This window comes from Microtus ochrogaster, chromosome 16, assembly GCF_000317375.1.
Source record: "Microtus ochrogaster isolate Prairie Vole_2 chromosome 16, MicOch1.0, whole genome shotgun sequence".
Taxonomy (NCBI): domain Eukaryota; kingdom Metazoa; phylum Chordata; class Mammalia; order Rodentia; family Cricetidae; genus Microtus; species Microtus ochrogaster.
Window position 1 is genome coordinate 11512506 of NC_022018.1, and position 5716 is coordinate 11518221.

Consider the following 5716-nt stretch of genomic DNA (forward strand, 5'->3'; position numbering starts at 1 on the left):
GGCTGGTATCTCAGCGGCTATAGGCTGGAGGAGCGGAAGGACCTCCCGCAACACCTAGGCTCCCACAAAGCCAGTGCGTGCAGTAGGATCAAAACCCATTGCCATTGTTCTTGAGTTCTCAGTAGTCCTCATTGTCCGCTATGTTCAGAGAGTCCGGTATGGTTTTGTGTATGCTGGAGTGCATGCCTGTGAGGCACAGAGGTTGGCATTGGAATGTCTGCCTCAGTCACTTTCCAGCTTCCTTTTAGAGAAATGGTCTCTCTACTGATCTGGAGGTCATCATTTGAGCTAGGCTGACTGCCAGCAAAGCCCAGGAGTGTGCCTCTCTTGGTATCCCTGTGCTGCAGTTACAGAAGCTTGAGGGTACATCTGCCTTTTCATGTGGGTGCTGGGGATTTGAACTTAGGTCCTCATGCTTGCACAGCAAATACTCCACCCAGTAATACATCTCCTCAACCCTGCAACACCGTTTTTTCTAGTTTCTATGTCCTCCCTTGATCCATGTTTTACCTTATATATCCTGCAGTAGTAATAGTTCTAGCCTCTTGACTCACATTTGGTTATAATGTAGAAAGGGCGGGAAAATCCCCCCATTGTGATGCTTCATAACTAAGTCCATAACTGTGAAGTAATGGGCTACAGGGATTTTAATAGGAGATTTTAAAAAGCATTCTGTGTGCCTTGGGCATTGTTTGAATGAATATAAATAATAACCCACAGGCCAGCCAGCTTTCTTCTACCTTAACACATGCCTAAGATAGCTGGATGTGGTCCCTCATACCTGTAATCGCAGCATTTGGGAAGCTGGGAAAGAAGAATTTATGAGTTCAAGACCATCCTGGGCTACAAAATGAGACTGTCTCAAAAAAAATTCTTTTAAAGTTGGGGAGATAATTTAGTTGTTAAAGCAGTTGGCGTGTGAGCTTGAGGACTTGAGTTTGGTCCTCAGAACTCATGAGACAAGACAGGTGTGGCAATGTTTGTGACCCTAGCGTCAGGGAGGCAGAATAGGTGAATCCCCGGTGTCCATTGGCCAGTCAGCCAAGTCTCACTGAGAATCCCCCAAGTCCTGGGGAGAGTCTCTGCTTCAAAAAGCCAAGTGCGAAGCCCAACAGGTAACTGAGTTGGTAAAGCGCATAAGCGTGAGTTAATAAACATTGAAAATGTAAAAGTGCTATTGCACCCAAGCCAGGCAGAGTGCCTGAATGAGCTCCCACAACTCAGGGTACTCTGGGGCTTTGTGCAGTGTGGTGAAGTCTCAAGTGTATGCTGAGGAGAAGGGAGGTGTTCATGTGGAATTTTGCAGGGTGTTTCACTCAATTGACCCTTGAATGGATTTTCCAGATACCGATGTTGGCTTCCTCTTCCTGATTCTTGCCAGAGCCAAGGAAAGGTTGACTATAGGGAGTAGTATAGACTTGGACCTGGGACCACCACTCTCATTAGATGGGTGGATGGGTACAAAGTTATAGACCAGGCTCTTCAGCTCCGTGGTGGAGGGGGAAGCAGCAGGGGTCAGGGAGTAACTGGAAATTCAGGAAGACACATAGGCAGGGCATAGTCCATGTCACTGGGGAGGAAGGGAGGGCATCAGCAAGAAAGAGGCAGCATTAGCTATGGGTCTATTCTTAGAAGGCTGGCATCCCATGACGTCATACAAGGCAGATGGGATGGTCATGAGCTCAGTATCAGTTACTAAGGACAGAGGAGTAAAGAGGAACAAGTAACAGGCAGACTTGACGTTCAACGGGGTTCATTTGGTTTCTTTAACCTCTTCAATAGGCTGAAGGAGAAGCCACTGGGCCCAATCATAGGAAACAGAGAGTCTGAGCTGAGGACACCAAGAGAGCATAACGCATCTAAGCCCCACTGTACCTGTTCCAAGTTTCTCTTTATTTGGCAGCTGCTCCAAGAAAGAGCTGTTGGCTGGCATGCACTGTGGGATGGTGTTCACTGGATGTCTTCCTGTCTGTCAGGAGGAACGCACTAACTGGAAGTACTGGATGCTTCCCTGGGACCTGGGAAGAAGGATACAAAGGATGGAAGAGGGAGCCACTGAAAGGAGGGAAGGTCCAGAGAGAGAGTCATCAGTTTCCACTTGCTGTTGGCCAGCTCAGTCCATGGTTCCCTAGGAGTTCAAAGAGTGGCTCCACCCAGCTAACAGCCGCTGGGCACAGCTGTAATCGCTATCAAACACCATGTATTAACTGGCTGGGGTTAATCAAATATAATGCCCAAGCCAGACCTATGAAATTGTACCACAAAGGGGACTTTAATCAGCCTTTTATCTGTACCGAGCTCTGTCCTAAGAAGCCTGCTTTTGTTTGCCCAGATAAGAGACAATGGGGGAGCCAGGCGCTGCCAGCTCTCTGCCGCACAACAAGGGGATTGTCTGCAAACAGCGGATCATTCAAGGCCACGGGAGGGAGAAGGCAGAAGAGGCTGCCGGAATCTACAAAAGTGCTCACTGTTAGCGGCCACGCCTCCCCGTGTTTAAATTCAGGCCACATTCCCTCTGGAGCTTCCAAAATATAAGCAGCAGAGAAACAAAAAGGCTCCAGTGCGCCCTGCGTAAGTGGATCTGTCTTCGGTCCTCTGCGGGACTTTCTTGTCTGCGGATTGCTGAAAGGAGGAAGGAATGCTGACCTTTGGTTCTGTCACCAGGCTTGGCTCAGGTCTCCCAGAGCTGGATGGGTTTCACAGGCAGGTGGATTAAAGCTCTGGCTCTCCTGTCTGCTCCAGATGGCACCTGCCCTGCTGCCCAACCTCTTGGACTATGACAAAGATGGGAGGGGGAACAAAAAGGTCAGAAGAAGAGAGAGGACTAGAGGGCATGACATTTTAGTCACCCAATTCAATTCTGTTTGACAAATGTTTGAACAGTTTTGGGGAGGCTGACTGAGACACACCCCCACACAAACACACAGCTCCAAATCTACCTGTTTATGTGGAGGAGCAGAAAACGCTCAAGCTAAGAGCACCCATGTTCTCTTCCTTCATACTGTCATGCTCTTCAAACGAGGACATGGACCTTAAAGAGGAAAGGGGGCCGGGAGTCCCAGCTTTGCGCCATAAGATCCCCCCAAATTCTGGCAAGATCATGAGACAGCCAGGGGACCGTGTCGAATGTCTCTGGAGGAAGAACTGTTGAGGATTACTTATCTGTTACCACTTGGGAATGAAGACATGATGGCAAGGCCTCTTGGCCATTTCATAGCAGACAAGAGATGAGAGCCCTGTCTTGCCAACTCAAGGCCCAGTCAATTGCACCACAGTGCCTCCTGTTCAGTCTCTTTGGAAATGCACATTCTGAAACCCACTCCACGGGTACCAGACAGCTCAGGGTCTAGCCAGTCCCCATGGTGTCTTCCATCCAGTGGCCAGTTCCTTGAACTCACTGCTTAGGATCTTCAGAGTTCAGATTGTGTCTTCTCTAAACTTTGCTCGGGATTCTAAATCTTTCATGGAAGTGGAGAAGAAGGAATGGAGGGGTTAGGCTGATCAGCTAAGGAAAGAAGAACTACTTCCTGTTCAGAGGCTCTCTCTGGGCCCTCAGCCTCACTCAGCATCAGTTGGTACTACATCCAAGCACGTTTGGGGACGACAGTGACAGGAGGGCATTTCTGTGCCTGACAAGTGGTAGAGACTGCAGGGATAATGCTATTGATGGGACATTTGTCTGGATGTTTGTGTCTGAAAAGAAAACGAACAGTGCCCAGCCTGGAGGGTCAGCAGGGTGGCGGGAAGGAAGTTAAATGATGGGGACAACGGAAGTTCTGTGCATGGAGCGGCCCCGAAGGGCATCAGTCCTTCATCATTCTCGTTTTTAAAGCAATATTGCTGACTGCTGCTTGGAAATGGTTCAGTTTCCCTAAAGACATTCTGGGCTGTAATTTTAGATTTCATGTTAGATTCGTAGTCTTTCCTGTCATGCCATAGATCAGTGCTTCTCAGTCTGTGGGTCACAACCCGTCTGGGGGTTGAACAATCCTTCCAGACCAAGACCATTGGAAAACACTAATATTTACATTATGATTCATAACTGTCAAACTAATTTTTTGGTTGGGGTCAGCACAGCAGGGGGAACTGCATTGAAGGGTCGCAGCATCAGGAAGGTTGAGAAGCTTGTCAAGTCCTGTCTTGGCCAATGTGCAGCATACCTTTCAGAATTGCTGGAGGTTGTTTGGTGTGGCCCTTGCGAAGCAAAATGGTTACAGCAAAGTGATTATTAGCTAAATTAGATCAACAAATTGGGTTGGTGGGGCCTAGTGACATCTTCCTTTGATAATAACTTTCTTTGAAAAATATACTAATTATGGCTTTGCCTTGCACTGCCCTAATAGGCCTACAAGCTTTCTTCAGTAGCAATCCTGCCTCGGGTTCTTTCACTCGCGTTCCTGGCAATTAAGCGCTATCCCAGAACGTAAGAACAATCGCCTCTTTTTCAGTCATTGTGTGAGGAGTTCCACATAAAAGCTGCTGTTACCTAAAATATGATCTCGTAAATAAATGAAGGATAATCTCCTATTCATGAGATCAATAAGGGTCTGTTATTAAAATTCTTAGTAGATAACTGTTTGCCAATTCTATCCACTTTCCCCCCCTTCCTCCCTTTTATCTCCCTCCCTCTCTCCCTCCCTCCCTTTCTTCCCATATATCTTTAAAGGCTATCAAGGCCCAGGCATAGTAGTACAAACCTGAAAGCTCAGAGTTTGAGAGGCAGAGACTACAAGTTCAAGGACAACCTGGGCTACACAGCAAGCTGCATTTCAGCAGGGTCAAATGAAACTCCATCTCAAAACACCAGAGAAAAATGAAAGCAAATCAAGTCCTTCCCTTTGCATTAGTTTTAATGAAAGAGACAGAGATAAGTATCTGTGTGTGTGGGGGGGGGACTTCCTATATTGTTAAAATAAAGCCTACAGGAAAGATTTAGAAATAAAATAGATAAGTGTGTGGGTTTTTCCTTTATTGTTAAAATAAAGCCTACAGGGAAGATTTGGAAAGAAAGCAGCATGTTCTTCTCTCCACACAATGACCAGTGAGCCAGTGGCCAGCTCTGAGTGCATCCGTCTCAGGCTCCCGCCCACTTGCCTTACTGGAAAGCTGTGCTGGCTGCCAGCCTTCCCTCTCCCCAGGCTCTTGCCTTTTATTCCTTTTAGGTAATCCAATCCTGCTGCTTCTTCCTGTAGGAAACCATACTGACCTACAGGTCAGATTGACCTGGTTCGAATCTATGAGATAAAACCACTTGAAATTGCTCTTTTTATACACCAGAGATGGTCAAATATTGGCACCTTCATGTGGTTTATCCTAATATCAACACACCATTATCTCTAAGGAAGCATCTTGTAAACGCGTTGCTACAGAGGGCTCACTAGTGACCGTGTACAGCCATAGAGCCTCAGTTCGGAGAGCAGCGGTGGTATCTCATTCCAGATCAGCTTGACAAGGCTTCTCGGGCTCACCTCTTTCTCTAGACGGCAGGTCCCAGGGCAATGGAGCAGACATGTGGAGAGATACAAGGGAAATTGGCAGGGACAGGTCATCTTCAGAGCTTAGGAATTTGAAGAGGGAGGGGAGGGAACAGAAGAGGTAATGGCTGCCTTTCCCAGTAACCATGCTTCTTTCCCATGCTGAAGAACAGACATTTTGGTGGGGACCTTCTAAAAGTGTGTTCAGACAACTCATGACTGGAGAGAGAAAGATGCTGTGT

At 47.4% G+C, this 5716-nt stretch overlaps 1 long non-coding RNA gene across 1 annotated transcript in view; it reads right to left on the reverse strand.

The window, feature by feature from the left end:
* The window catches only part of LOC113456802, a 7368-nt gene extending 4600 nt beyond the window's left edge, over positions 1 to 2768 (reverse strand). The window contains exons 1-2 of the long non-coding RNA XR_003377540.1: positions 2647 to 2768; positions 1876 to 2018 (exon numbers count right to left, since the gene is read on the reverse strand). This is a non-coding gene — a long non-coding RNA (uncharacterized LOC113456802). The remainder of the gene's footprint in view (positions 1 to 1875; positions 2019 to 2646) is intronic.
* Between the last annotated feature and the right edge of the window lie 2948 nt (positions 2769 to 5716).